The sequence below is a fragment of the Apium graveolens genome, chromosome 5 (genome assembly GCF_009905375.1).
Source record: "Apium graveolens cultivar Ventura chromosome 5, ASM990537v1, whole genome shotgun sequence".
In the NCBI taxonomy this organism is placed as follows: domain Eukaryota; kingdom Viridiplantae; phylum Streptophyta; class Magnoliopsida; order Apiales; family Apiaceae; genus Apium; species Apium graveolens.
Window position 1 is genome coordinate 37,729,228 of NC_133651.1, and position 16,340 is coordinate 37,745,567.

Genomic DNA, 16,340 nt, shown 5'->3' on the forward strand with positions numbered 1-16,340 from the left:
TATTGGAAAAAATTTAAGACTAAAGAGACCGAGAATGAAAGAGATGACTCTTATTTCCTTGACTTAATAAAACTGATGCCCTAAGACTCTATTTATAAATAGAGGCTTGAAAAGACTTGTTTTTCTTTTCGATGTGGTACATGATATTTATAAGAAAAACTAAGGAATAGGTTTGTGCTACTCTCGATGTGGTACAAAACCACTTTTCATATTAAAAGGTAAGACTTTGGAACATCAGTTCTCATTCACCTTTTACTCATTTTGAGCGTGTAAATATGCGTTGGAATCCTCTCGAAGAGGAGAATACATTCCAATAAATACACACCACTAATACATAATGTGTATAACTCATATAGAGTCTCAAAATGATTCACAACTTAGTCTAAAATACTAAGTTTGTCCAACAATCCCCCACAAATGAGATTGATGGTCCAGTAGCACGCACCACATAGACAGACAGACGCGGAGCTTGACTTGGTGATAGTTCCGGCGGTCAGATATAACATACGATAGGTAGAGAATGCTCATTGAACCTGCGCTCGAATAAGTATATCGACTTTACTGGTAGACAGTATGACGCGATGTCCTTGAACTGTTTGACCGTTTGTGTAAACGATAACATACTCATCACTATATATTTCCTGACTCATTCAGTTCTCATGATTATGTCCATTTTGGCCATGGAACATCGTCCTGGTTCTGCAGGAGTTTTTAAAGAATTGTGCCTCACAATTCTCCTTTGAAGCGGCCCCACTTCTCTCCCACATAGGTGATCTTTATCTTATAGAGTAACCCGCGTTTACTCAACTGAATTCCATGCGTTCACTCCTGAACTCCATGTATTCATCAAAGATCATTAAAAGCTCAAAGCTTAACCTCGTACCTTACGGGTCTCACTGTTTCCTCATCATAGGAACAGGCCAGGGGTTACCCCCACAGTGATTTGGTCATCATGATTTAGTTGTCCCATTGAACCAAGTTCGTGGGATCTCCAGTCAGCAATGGTTGGGTGTCCACCATGATGCCGTTAAGCAATAGGCTTAAGGCCCATCCCTCTCGATGATTTCTCAACCACTTCTTTTAATAACCCTTTGGTTAGTGGATCCGCGATATTATCTTTTGACGGTATATAGTCAATAGTGATAATTCCGGTTGAGATCAATTGTCTAATGGAACTGTGTCGTCGTCGTATATGACGAGACTTTCCATTATACATCGTGCTCTGTGCTCTGCCAATAGCGGATTGACTATCACAGTGAATCCCTATTGCAGTTACAGGCTTTGGCCATCTCGGAATATCCTCCAGAAACTGACGTAGATATTCAGCCTCTTCGGCGCATTTATCTAGTGCCACAAACTCAGCTTCCATCGTGGAATGAGTTATCACCGTTTGTTTTGAGGATTTCCATGATATTACCGCTCCAGCTAATGTAAACACATAGCCGCTCGTAGACTTAAGTGCTTTCTTGCTAGATATCCAATTTGCGTCAATATATCCTTCTCATACCGCTGGGTATCTGCCATAGTACAGTCCATAGTCTCGAGTTCCCCTCAAGTACCTTAGTATTCTTATGATCGCTTTCCAGTGATCAGCTCCCGGATTACTCGTAAACCTACTCAACTTGCTAATTGAGTATGCAATGTCTGGTCTTGTACAACTCATGAGGTACATCAGACTACCAATTATCCTCGAGTATTCCAATTGGGAAACCGCTACACCTTTGTTCTTGGATAGGTGCAAAGTCATATCCACAAGTGTCCTAGCTTTCTCAAAGTCATCCTTAAGAAACTTCTCAAGGATCTTGTCAACATAATGTGGTTGACTTAATGCGAGACCCTCTGATGTTCTAGAAATTTGAATTCCCAGAATTACATTTGCTAGTCCCATATCTTTCATGTCGAATCTTGATTTCAACATGTCCTTGGTAGATTTGATCACTTTATCATTACTTCCGGCAATAAGTAGATCATCTACATATAGCGTCATCATGACATAGCCACTCTCGTTATCCTTGTAATAGCCAAATCTATCACATTCATTGATTTTGAAACCATTAGTCAGCACGACCTCGTCAAATTTTTATGCCATTTCATAGGCGCTTGCTTCAAACCATACAATGATTACACCAATCTACAAACTTTCCTTTCTTGTCCTGGGACAACAAACCCTTCGGGTTGTTCCATATAGATTTCCTCATCTATGTCCCCATTTAGGAAGGCTGTTTTCACATCCATTTGATGTACAGTTAGATTACGCATTGCAGCAATAGCAAACATCATCCTTATGGACGTTATTCTCGTTACAGGAGAATATGTATCAAAATAATCAAGGCCTTTTTGTTGCTTGTATCCTTTAATCACAAGTCTGGCCTTATACTTATCAATAGTGCCATCAGTTTTCAAATTCTTCTTGAAAACCCACTTGCTACCTAATGGTTTGCAACCAGTTGGCAAGTCCACTAGTTCCCAAGTATGATTCTGCATAATTGAATCAACTTCATTCTTGATGGCCTCTTTCCACATAGGTCCATCAGGTGAGGTAACCGCCTCCTTATAGGTTTTTGGGTCACCTTCTTCGAGCAAATAGGTCATAAAATCAGACCCGTAGGATTTCTCTGTTCGTTGTCTTTTGCTCCTTCTCACTACCCCCACATTTTCGTCTTCACTTTCGTCACTCTCATTATCGTCATCTACAGACTCATGAGATCATTTAGACGTCGTAGGTTGTTGGTTTCCTGGATTACAGGGAAACATCGTCTCAAAGAATGAGGCATTCCTTGATTTCATAATGGTATTCTTTTGAATATCAGGAATCTTGGATTCATGAACAAGAAACCGATATGCAGTACTGTGTGGAGGATATCCGATGAAGATACAGTCCACAGTCTTAGGACCTATCTTCACCTTCTTCGGTGTAGGGATCAGTACCTTTGCAAGGCACCCCCACACTTTCAGGTGTTGGTAACTTGGTTTCTTTTTCTTCCACATTTCATAAGGACTTACATCCTTATTCTTGCGCATCGTAATATTTAAAATATTATTTGCGCTTAAGATGGCTTCTCCCCACATCGATTGTGGAAGCCCAGAGCTTAACAACATCGCATTCATCATTTCTTTCAGAGTGCGATTCTTCCTTTCAGCCACACCATTTGACTGAGGGGAGTATGGTGCATTGACCTCATGGATTATACCATGTTATGAACAGAATTCTCCAAATGGTTCAATATATTCACCTCCACGATCACTTCGTATCGTTTTGATTTTCTCAGTCTGTTGTGTCTCAACTTCTTCCTTATAGATTTTAAATTTATCTATAGCTTCGTCTTTGCTTTTCAACAAATATACATAGCAGTATTTTGTACAATCATCAATGAATGTAATAAAATACTTGTTTCCTCCTCTTGTTGAAGCGAATTTTAAATCACATATGTCGCTATGTATTAGGTCTAGCACTTTGGTGTTCCTTTTCACACGTTTAAATGATGATCTCGTTAATTTTGCCTCAACACAAGTCTCACACTTATGTTTTGAATCGATAGTAAGTTTAAGTATGTATTCTTTTGCACTTAAACGTCGTAAAGTGTCATAATTTACATGTCCTAATCTAGCATGCCATAAATTAGGAGACTCAAGCAAGTAAGCAGAAGAATTCTTCATTTCATTGTCGTCCTTAACGGACATTACATTGAGCTTAAAAAGCCCATCTATTAAATAACCCTTGCCTACAAACATACCACTCTTAGACAAAATAACTTTATCTGACTCTATTACAATGCGAAAGCCATGCTTATTCAACAGAGAACCAGACACAAGGTTCTTGCGAATATCAGGCACATAAAGTACATTCTTCAAAGTCAGATTCTTCCCAGAGGTCATCTTCAGGATCACCGTGCCTTCACCCTCAATGGTAGAAGTTGCTGAATTCCCCATGTAGAGCTTCTCACCGGCATCGAAAGCTTTGAGGCTAGAGAAAATCGCCTTGTCTAAGCAAACATGCCTAGTAGCACCAGTATCAATCCACCATTCACGTGGATTAGAACCGACCAGGTTCACTTCAGAAACCGTAGCACAGAGGTCTATATCACCCATCTCCTTGGAGATATTCTCTACCATGTTTGCTTCTTTCTTCTTGTTGGGCTTCTTGGGCTTCTTGTAGTCAGAAGACCTATGACCAACTTTATCACAGTTGTAGCACTTCCCCTGAAATTTTGACTTCGAAATCCCTCCTTTGGGTGCCAGCTTTGCCCCTTTACTAGAATTAGTCTTCTTGGGCTTGGAGCTTTGAGCATGCTCCACCATGTTTGCCTTCTCAGTGGCAACATTAACTTTCTTCTCGGACCCTCTGTTGTCTTCTTCAATACGAAGTCTAACAATAAGATCCTCCATAGACATCTCCTTTCGCTTATGCTTAAGGTAGTACTTCAAATCTTTCCATCCAGGTGGAAGCTTTTTAATAACAACAGCAACTTGGAAAGACTCACTTATGACCATTCCCTCAGCATGAATGTCATGAATGATCACCTGCAGTTCCTGCACCTGACTGACCACAGTCTTAGAGTCTGCCATCTTATAATCAAGAAAGCGACCAACAATCCACTTCTTTGCCCCAGCGTCCTCGGTTTTATACTTATGGTCAAGTAACTCCCATAAGACCTTAGTTGTTGGCTTCGCACTGTATACGTTATGCAACGAGTCAGACAAACAATTTAACACATAGTTCCGACAGATGTAGTCGGAGTGCTTCCAAGCATCAGCAGCATACACAGTCTGCATGTTACTCTCAGCAGTGAGAAACTGTGGTTCTTCCTTAAGGAAGCGATCCATATGCAACATGGTCAGATAAAAGTGCATCTTTTGTTGCCAACATTTGAAGTTCGTTCCGTTGAACTTCTCAGGTTTTTCAACATGTGCAACAGGCACAGTTGGCATAACAGGTGCAGCAGACACCACAGGTGGAACAGATGGTACGTGCATCTATACTACAGGTGTATGCACACCAGTATGCACCGCAGGTATGATCAGAGGAGTGAATCCTGCCGATATCTGTCCAAGAGGAACACTAAACTGTCCAATGACAGTGTGTCCCACATGCACATGTCCCGAAGGCACATGTCCAACAGGCGTTTGACCCCCATCAGATCGTACGATCCGTGCGTTAGGGTTAATCGGCTGCTGGTGAACCCCATCAGATCCAGTGATCTGTGCGTTGGGATCAGCCATCACGTTCATCGGATCGTTCACAGTTTGGTTCTCCAACGATCTGTTACTAAACAAAACAAGCAGTTACAGATGTATCAGTCACAGATGTATAAAATAAAATAGCTTTAAGATTGTGAATACAATCTGCGATTAATACATATAAATCAAATAAGTGTGTGTGTGTGAGTAAACGAAATCAAACAGAGAAAGAAAGGATATAACCAAATGGAGATCCTCGAGTCCAGTTGAAACTGTCTCCTTAAAGCTATTTCGCCTCTCACCGTATGTGCGAGTCGATAGCCTCCCAGGATAAAATGAGATACCATTATAATCGATAGATCGAATATACTCTCAGCGAACTTGAACTAAACCCGAGAACTATCACCGGAATATTGGAAAAAATTTAAGACTAAAGAGACTGAGAATGAAAGAGATGACTCTTATTCCCTTGACTTAATAAAACTGATGCCCTAAGACTCTATTTATAAAAAGAGGCTTGAAAGGACTTGTTTTTCTTTTCAATGTGGTACATGGTATTTATAAGAAAAACTAAGGAATAGGTTTGTGCTACTCTCGATGTGGTACAAAACCACTTTTCATATTAAAAGGTAAAACTTTGGAACATCAGTTCTCATTCACCTTTTACTCATTTTGAGCGTGTAAATATGCGTTGGAATCCCCTCGAAGAGGAAAATACGTTCCAATAAATACACACCACTAACACATAATGTGTCTCACTCATATAGAGTCTCAAAATGATTCACAACTTAGTCTAAAATACTAAGTTTGTCCAACACTTCTAAGAGATTTTTCCTTCTTTAATCAATTATGCCAATTATCCTGCACAATTTGGTATTTCTACTTTAATCTCCTTCACATAAATACGATTGATCAGTTTTTCTGCTCGGGCCTGACATGGAGGACAAAAAAACCCATCTAACAATTTTTATTATACCGCAGCACAAAAGCTGACCTCTTGCCTCTGCAGGGAATCAAATTGGATGATTCTGTAAGGAGGCTTATAGTGCGATCGTGCGAATCAATGATATACTCTGAAGTGAGAGGTCCCATTTGAAAGATCTTCAATCATTCATTCACCACTGCAGCAATTCTGTCAATCTCCTGCACAACCCAGTTTAGTATTTGTAGTTGTATCTATTCTTAGTGGCGGACGCAGGAATTATTTTCAGGGGGTCCAATTTTTTTTACTAATATAAACATCTTTTCCGGGAATAAAATCCACTAATTTTAACCGAAATTTATAATAAAATCTAGATATTTTTGATCATATTCGACCTCTCGCAAGAAACATTCAAACACCAAACTCTATACTAGTACACAAACACCTAACTCTATATTAGTACACAAATAAAATGCATACATGTCCACTTTGACTAGAATTGAAGTGGGATACATTTGCAAAGGGGGTGTAACTAAAATAATGGAGTCACTAAAAAGTAAGAAAAAATGCAATACAGGGGACTCGAACTCTGCTCTTGGTCATAAAATGTAACAACACAAACCACGTGAACTGTAGCATCAATATGTAAGGATCATATCCTAGTTATTATATCTTCAAATTTCAGGGGGGGCCAAGGACCCCTCTGGACCCCCCTGGATCCGCCTCCCGCCTCTGTCTATTCTTAACCAGCCCCCGGATCCGCCTCTGTCTATTCTTGACCAGTATTTCTGCTTGTGCCTCCTAACATAAAGGATAAGAAAACCATTTGAAAATTTTGTAAGCAAATTGATTTATTTTAATACAATTAACAACTATGATATTCAAAAAATTCGAGATGGCCAAGTTGGTCCAAGACGCTCGATTCAAGTTCGGGTCCGCAATGGCGTGGGTATCCCACTCTCTGGGTTTATTACAAACATGTCATCGTACTATATCCATTCTCGATACCTATTTAAAATTTTCTCATGTATCTCGTATTGTATATTGTTTAACAAAACGAACATAGGTTGCAATATATATATCTACTTGATAATTATTCATAAAAATATCAGGCTTGTGTTGACGAAAACTACTTGTTTAGATGTAACACTAAAATAAACAGCATCATCCTCCTAAAGACATAGTTATATATGAATGTATGTCACAAGATTTATATGAAAACATAGTAGGAAGATGTCTAACTATATACATGACATGAGCACGTCTGCAACACTGTCATTTATTCTGCACCATCACCATCACATGAACACCATGAAGAATATTTCTGCGCGAGCCAGAAATGAAGGACAGGAAAACCACTACACGAGCAAGGCATGAAGGGCAGGAAAACCATTTAACAATTTTAAAAGCTGAATCATTTTTTTCAGAAATTAAAAATTATATTATTCAATGAAGTCGAGCTGGCAGAGTTGATTCAAGGCGCTTGATATAAGACCAGGTCTGAAGGGGGTGGATCAATACCCACTGGAACAAGTTTACTTTGCAAGTGTGTAACAATGGGCTCTTATATCCTGGTCAACAAAAGCCACAATGGGCCTACGTCTCTTTGGACAAAGTCTATATTGTATTTATAGATTTGGGACTGAAATTTTCAAAGACATAAATGTATGAAACAAAGACCATGTAAGATGAAGTAATGCGATATTGCACACATGTAATCACCCTATTTTCTTTCCCATTACCTATCCCAATTTTTAACATCACAAGAACGAAAAGAGATTGTACATAAAAATATATGTGATAATTATTCGGAAATATATCTAATGCTTGTTCTATTAAAAAAGATCATGATGAATATCACAGCATAAAAGCTGACCTATGTAGCAGTTGCCTCTGTAGGGAATCAGATCGGCTAATTTTATAAGGAGGCTTGTAATGCAAATCAACGATGTAATTTCAAGCAAGAGGTCCCCTCCGAAAGAACTTCAATCATTCATTCATTCATCACTGCAACAATTCTGTCAATCTCAAGCACAACTAGTCCAATATTTCTAGTTGTAGTATCTCCTTCACAGGAATAGCACTTGTTACAGCCAAAATTTGGTACAAAAAATATCCGGGTCAACATAATTCAATTTGGGTGAACGCCAAGAAAATGAGTTTTTGTGGACGACCAAGGAAGGACGGCCAAGAAAAAGAGTTTTCGTGGCCGGGTTGGCACGATCCAAAACCCTTGGACAGCTTGGCACGCGGAAAAATCCTTGGACAACTTGGCACACGCCAAAACCCTTGGACAGGTCAGGGCAAGCGCTTACTTTTGCACATATTAGGGCGAGCCCTAAAAGATTCCTCAGACAGATTCCTTGGACGGATTCCTCGGACATGATTAATTTGACAAATTCATACCTTGGCTTTACTTGGACAGAGTTAAGGCGAGCCCTAACGTTGAATAATTTAGGGAAAGCCCTATAATATGAAATGATAAAAGAAGATATCAAAGGCTGATGACACAGGGCGGCGCCAACGTACAGAAATGTTTGGGCGCGCCCTTAGCTTCTACTTGGCATAAAATGTAACTTTGACATGCTACTTGGACAGACTCTTTGGATGATTCAAGGAAGAAGGAGATTATTATTACTAACCTATTTGATGCAGGTACTCTATTGAAGAACTCCTTCCTGTAGCATATCGACAGGAAAGGCGGTGTACGTGGTCAGAGACCTCTAGGGGTATGCCTGGACTGAAGGCCTTCTCTTGTAGTCAATGGGTGTCCTCATTGGGGATGTGGGGTGAAATATAGTGTGTGCTTTGGGAGCTCTGTCTCTTTGATCAACGGGTGTCCTCGTTGGGAGACTTTGGAGTATCCTGCACTTTGCACCCAAAAGCTTGGGATCACTTGTCCTGCAATCTGGTAGGGGCTCCTTATCGGTGGACAAGGATGCGTCCAACATTTGGGGTGAACCACGGCTATACCTGCATCCGCGAACTAGAGAAACAGCTGGTAGCGGAGGGTTATCCTTGGCCAGGGAGATGCATTATCCGTGAAGTCTCGAAGCCGCGGACGAGCCTTGGGCCTTTGTAGTTGGGCCTCATCGACGGACATTCCTAAAGCTAGTAGAAGACGGTTTCCAGTTGGTTTCCTACTGGGCCTCGAGATAAGAAATCTAAGCCCATTAGGTTTTTTGTTCCCCAAGAACTACGTGGGCTTAATCCCCTATAAATAGTGGTAAGTAGGCAAATTGCAATGGGGTCGGAAGCGAGAGCCTTAAGGAGCCACCACCTACCCTAAGCAATCTCAGCCACACCACCACCAAACACTGTTCATGTTTCCCGACGAACACTGTTCATAAAATCCGACGAGTACTGTTCACATTTTCCGACGAAAAACCACCATCACAGATCATGATTCCGGCTACGAATCTCAAATTTTGTTGTTATCAAATTTCTCTGTCAACAGCACTGACCAGTTTTTTCTCGAGCCTGACATGAAGGACAAGAAAACCATTTAATAATTATATATGCTAATTGAACTTTTTTATATATAATTAAAATTATGATATTCAACAAAGTTGAGATGGTCGAGTGGTCTAAGGCGCATTATTCAAGACCAGGTCCGCAAGGGCGTGGGTTTAAATCCAACCCTGACCAATTTTTATTATTTTATATATCCAGGAAATGAAAATTACCAAAAGAGGATCAATTTTCTAATCAGTCATCTCAATTTTGTATACTAAATGACCATTTAGATCCACCTCGACAAGATAAACTACAGAGGGCCCGGATCCCTTGGACAAACCGAGTATTTGTTTTAGCTATTATGCATGAAATCATGACTATTTTAAGATGAAGCAAAGTGTGTATTACATACATGCCTTAGTACTATAATCATCCTCAAAACAAATTTTTATTTTTCTTGTGAATCTCTTACTTTATAGCTTTAAGCCTTCAACAAAATGAACAAAGGTTGCTATTTATGTTGCTACTTGATAATTATTCATTATAAAGTTGGTGCCTGTGTTGAAAAAGTTACATGTTTCCATCTAACACTGAAATAAACAGCATCATCCCACTAAATACGTTGTTATATACGTATGACTGTCATGGGATTAATATGGAAAAAAGCGGAAGATGTCTAACTATACACGTTAAAACGTCTACATCTAGTTCTTGCTTCTTCTTTTTTTCTAAATTAGTTCTTGCATATTTTCTTTAACTAATTCACTAAGCTAACAAAAAAATTTCGCCTTGGCTAGTTTCATTACAGTATACAGAGGTTTGTCACTTGGATCAAAAATCCGAAGAGAGGTCCCTTATTTAAGATCTTTCATTCATTTGCCAATTATTCTGCACAACCTATTTAATATTTCTAGTTTTTTTTCTTCAAAGAAATACCATTGCAAAAGCTGATTTAAATTCTTTAAGAAATTAAAAATTAAATTATTCAATAAAGTCGAGATGGCCGAGTTGGTCTAAGGCGCCTGATTTAAGACCAGGTCCGCAAGGGCGTGGGTTCGAATCCCACTCTCGACAATTTTTATTATTTTATTTATTCAGGAAAATATTACTGAAGGAGGAACAAGTTCACTATGCAAGTTGTATTGCAATTCACAATGGACTTATATATCCTCTTGGACAACAAAAAACTGCAACGGGCCTACATCTCTCTGGACAAACATTATTTTGTGTTTTTAGAACTGCACCCGAATGATCAAAGGACATAATTGTACCTAAGCAAGATTTTTTTATGATAAAGTTGTACGGATATTGTACACATTTATCACACTAATTCCATTTTCGTTACCTATTTTAATTTTTCACATCAAGCTCTAATTTAATACATTTAACAAGAACGAACAAAGGTTGCTACGTATTAAGCTATGTGATAATTAGTTAGAAATCAACTTAATGCTTGTATCGAGTAGAAAAAGGGATCATGATGAATATCACAGAACAAAAGCTGACCTCTGTAGCAGTTTCCTATGCAGGGAATCAGATCGGCTAATTTTGTAAGGAGGCTTGCAGTGTGAATCAACTATGTAATTTCAAGCAAGAGGTCCCCTTTGAAAGAACTTTAATCATTGATTCATTCATCACTGCAACAATTCTGTTAATCTCCAGCACAACCGGTCCAGTATTCTAGTTATAGTATCTCATTCAAATGAATAGCATTGACCAGTTTTTCTTCTCGAGCCAGACATAAGGACAAGAAAACAATCTAACAATAATATAAGCTAATTGATTTTTCTTAATAAAATTAAAACTTATAATATTCAACAATGTCGAGATGGCCAAGTGGTCCAAGGCGCCTGATTCAAGACCAGGACCGCAAGGGCGTGTGTTCAAAACCCACTCTCGACATTTATTATTATTGTATTTATCATGCAAAGAAAATTACCATTAGAGGATCAGTTTTCTATCCAGTCATCTCAATTAGGACTGTAAAAAAAATCGAAAAATCCGATATCCGTTCGAAAAATTCGCATTCGTATCCGAGAAAAACGGATATTATCCGTATTCGAAATAAAGCGGATATTATCCGTATGCGAATTCGGGATATTCGAATCCGAAATCAAATACATTTATGATATTTAAATTATATAAATATATAATTATATATAATTTAATATTAATTCTATTAGTTTATAGTGTATGCATTAAATAATACATTTATACAAATTTTACATGATTGTACACATACTTTATACATATATAAATATATCAAGTGAGTTGAATTGTAAAAAATATTCAAAAATCATCATCAAAAAGGTAGGGTCATCAAAAATTTCAAAAAATCCGATATCCGTTCGAAATATCCGCATTCGTATCCGAGAAAAAACGGATAATATCCGTATTCGAAAAAAAGCGAATATTATCCATATTCAAATCAGACGATTGCGGATGCGGATACGGACATGCCTATCCGAATTATCCGTTTGATAGCCCTAATCTCAATTTTGTATAGTAAATGTCCTTTTAGTTCCACCTCGACACAATAAACTACAAAGGGTCTGGATCCCTTTGGACAAACCAAGTATTTGTTTTAGCCATATGCATGAAATCATGACTGTCTTAAGATGAAGCAATGTGTGTATTACATACATGCCATAGTACTACAATATTTCTCAATAACTATTTTAATTTTTCCTCTGGATCTCTTATTTTATATCTTTAAGCCTTTAAAAAATCGAATAGAGGTTCCTATTTATGTTGCTACTTGATAATCATTCATTAAAAAGTTGGTGCTTGTGTTGACAAAATTACACGTTTCCATCGAACACTGAAATAAACAGCATCATCCCAGTAAATACGTATTAATATATGTAGGTGTGTCACAACTCACAAGATTAATATAAAAAAAGCAGAAGATGTCAAACTATACACCTTAGAACGTCTACATCTACTTCTTGCATATTTTCTTCATCAGCTATTTCACTAATCCAGCAAAAACAACTTATAGACTTGACTAGTTCCATTACAGTATTAAGAGGTTTGTCACTCGGACAAAAAATGTCAGCCGAACAGAGGTCCCTTTGTTAAGATCTTTCATTCATTTTCCAATGCAACAACTCTGTCAACTAGTTTTATCTTCTCCACATGAATACCATCTCAAAAGCTGATTTAAATTTTTTAAGAAATTAAAAATTAAATTATTCAATAAAGTTGAGATGGCCGAGTTGGTCCAAGGCGCCTGATTTAAGAACAGGACCGCAAGGGTGTGGGTTCGAATCCCACTCTCGACAATTTTTATTATTTTATTTATCCAGGAAAATATTACTGAAGGAGGAACAAGTTTACAATGCAAGTTGTATTGCAATTTGCAATGGACTTATATATCCTCTTGCTCAACAAAAACTACAACGAGCCTACATCTCTTTGGACAAACATAATATTGTGTTTTAAGAACTGGGACTGGAATGATCAAAGGACAAAACTGTACCACAACAAGATTTTTTTTATGTTAAAGTTGTGCAGATATTGCACACATGTATCACACTAATTCCATTTTCGTTACCAATTCCAGTTTTTCACATCAACCTCTGATTTAATACAGTTAACAAGAAAGGACAAAGGTTGCTACGTATTAAACTATGTGATAATTATTCAGAAATCAACTTAATGTTTGTATCGAGTAGAAAAAGGGATCATTATAAATACCACAGCACAAAAGCTGACCTCTGTTACAGTTGCCTCTGCAGGGAATCAGATCGGCTAATTTTGTAAGGAGGCTTGTAGTGCGAATCAACTATGTAATTTCACGCAACGCAAGAGTTCCCCTTTGAAAGAACTTCAATCACTGATTCATTCATCACTGCAACAATTCTGTTAATCTCCAGCACAACCGGTTTAGTATTTCTAGTTGTAGTATCTCCTTCACAGGAATAGCGTTGGCCAGTTTTTCTTCTCGAGCCTGACATGAGGACAAGAAAACCATTTAACAATTATACAAGCTAATTGATTTTTTTAATACAATTAAAATTTATAATATTCAACAGAGTTGAGATGGCCGAGTGGTCCAAGGTTCCTGATTCAAGACCAGGACCGCACGGGCGTGGGTTCGAATCCCACTCTCGATAATTTTTTATTATTTTATTTATCCAGGAAAATATTACTGAAGGAACAAGTTCACTATGCAAGTTGTATTACAATTTGCAATGTACTTACTTATATATCCTCTTGCTCAACAAAAACTGCAACGGCCTACATCTCTTTGGACAAACATGATATTGTGTTTTTAGAATTGAGACTGGAATGATCAAAGGACATAAATGTACCAAAGCAAGATTTTATTATGTTGACGTTGTGTGGATGTATCACACTAATTCCATTTTCGTAACCTATTCCAATTTTTCACATCAACCAGAACGGACAAAGGTTGCTACATTTTAAGCTATGTGATAATTATGCAGAAATCAACTTAATGCTTGTATTGAGTAGAAAAAGGGATCACAATAAATACCACAGCACAAAAGCTGATGTGACGGCCTCAACCCAGGGGTCAGGAGTTGACGTCATCAATAACAACCATGAGATAAATAATTCAGTGATAAAATATAACTACGACCCCTTTTACCAAGATCTTTTCCAGGTTTAAGTATGATTTAGGTTACATCTATTATAAAACCAACTTACTACAAGTTATCCTTATGCCATTAACCTAATACAACAACTCAACAGACCATCTTTGGTCCAGCACAACTACCTCAGAGGAGCCTGATACCACAAGGAACTGGAACTCTGCCCTGACTACCGCGGAAGAATCTCCTAAACATCTGTAACACATATATAAAATATTCTGCAAGGGTGAGCAATCAATTGCTCAGCAGTACCACTATATGAATAACAAGTAAAATAATTTATGATAAAAACATTGATAGGAACAGGAATTATAGCTCGTATACAAAAGCAGAGTAGATAAATAAAAAAAAGAAGCAGAGATATAGAGATATGACAGGAAATAAACGAGAGACGAGAGGAGAGATCGAGTGCTGCGAGAGAAGATAGAGGAATTTGAGAGTGAATCGGAAGTGGAGAGACTGAGGTCGAGATGCAGGGGCTGTATTTGTGTTATTTTATTTTGTTAACTGAGCAGCTGACACGTATCCTGCAATTAACAAGGGAGATACACGTGTATAATTAACACCCGACAACCTAATTTTGTACCGCATTCCGCAATTTATCGAACTAAAGTGTGCATAAAGCAAATTCATAAAGTTACGAAAACAGTCTTAAAATTTTCTAAAAACCCCGAAACTAATGAAATAAAATTTTTATAATTTTTAAAGTATTTTTGAAATGCAACTCGTACCCGTATTTCACAATTAACGAACCGAGCTGCACTTAAAACAAATTCAGAAAATTACGAAAATAGTCTTAAAATATTACAAATATCCCGAAATTTATAAAAACATAAATTTTGTAATTTTAAAATAATTTATAAAACGTAATTTATACCCGCTTTTATCAATTAAACGAATCGACGCGCGGGTGGAATTAATCCCTAAAATTACCAAAATAGTTTTAAGATTCTCGGAATATTCCAAACTTAAATAAATATGAATTTCATAATATTTGAAGAATTCTAGAATTAATTACGGATTTTACAAATAATTGCACTCAGAAAATCATACAGGGCTAAATAATTAATGAAATATTGATTTTTACATTTTATAAAATCCCAAAAATAAATATTGTCATTATAAAAACATAAAAACAATTTTAAAGATAGTCCCAGTATTTATGCAAATAAATTTACAATAAATCCACTTTTAAAAGTGAAAACAATTCAGTACTACTCAACCAATAATTACACGAACGACCCTATACATCATAAATTACACATAAACAATAATAGAGTAACACATAGCAGTCAAAACCAATACACATATTTATTTAATTAAATATTTGATAATAACACCTTTAAATAATATAAAAGTATACGAGTCGTTACATCCTTTCCCCCTTAAAAAGATTCTGTCCTCAGAATCTGATCTAACTAAACAAGTGAGGATATTTGTCAAGCATATCTGACTCTAACTCTTAAATAAGCTCTTCTATTCAAGGATCTATTCATATCCTTTTGATGCAATTCCATTTTCTCTCTTTGTATCTCCCGAGTTATTTCAACTCTTTCCCGAGTACACTACCACCTCCTTGATGTACTAAATTAATTCAGGACTTAACAATATCTCTACTCTTACTTTCTCTCGATAGAGGGAGGACTCACGCTTATGTCCACCCAACACTTCGCAAAGTAGTATTCTCTTACTAACAGGGTAACTATTATCATAGAAGACTCAATCCATGGTAAGTGATTATTGCAGTTCACTTTTTAAACCCATCATATATATACTCTCCACATATCTTATGTTGTCCGAGTCATCTTCTCACTTTGATTCTCTATCTAAGGATGATTAGTAATACTGATTTTCAATTTAATTTCTAACATTCGAACACTCTTTACTCATTTTCATCAATTTAAGCTGGAAAGTAACCTCATATCTTCACTTCTTCTCACTTTCAGGTATTTGAACTTCACATTCCACTCTTTCCCATTCTTTTATTAATTCCTCGGTAATCTTAACCATATTCATTTCTTCCTTCCTATTTTAGACATCGGTCCTTGAATGGACCTTGTTTAGTTGGTAATTACTCAAACAACCGGGCTCCTGACCAGAACTTCATACTCTTAAGGTTTAATATACAATTGCTACTGTTCAACCCCTTTACGGCATTTCTTTAG

The 16,340-nt window shown here is 37.3% G+C and overlaps 3 non-coding genes across 3 annotated transcripts; all 3 read left to right on the forward strand.

The window, feature by feature from the left end:
• Positions 1-10,549: 10,549 nt before the first annotated feature.
• Positions 10,550-10,630, forward strand: TRNAL-UAA (transfer RNA leucine (anticodon UAA)). Its single transcript has one exon. It is a non-coding gene; the product is annotated as a tRNA-Leu (tRNA).
• A 2,129-nt stretch (positions 10,631-12,759) lies between these two features.
• On the forward strand, positions 12,760-12,840 carry TRNAL-UAA (transfer RNA leucine (anticodon UAA)). The gene has a single exon. It is a non-coding gene; the product is annotated as a tRNA-Leu (tRNA).
• A 754-nt stretch (positions 12,841-13,594) lies between these two features.
• On the forward strand, positions 13,595-13,674 carry TRNAL-CAA (transfer RNA leucine (anticodon CAA)). Its single transcript has one exon. It is a non-coding gene; the product is annotated as a tRNA-Leu (tRNA).
• The last annotated feature ends 2,666 nt before the right edge of the window (positions 13,675-16,340 follow it).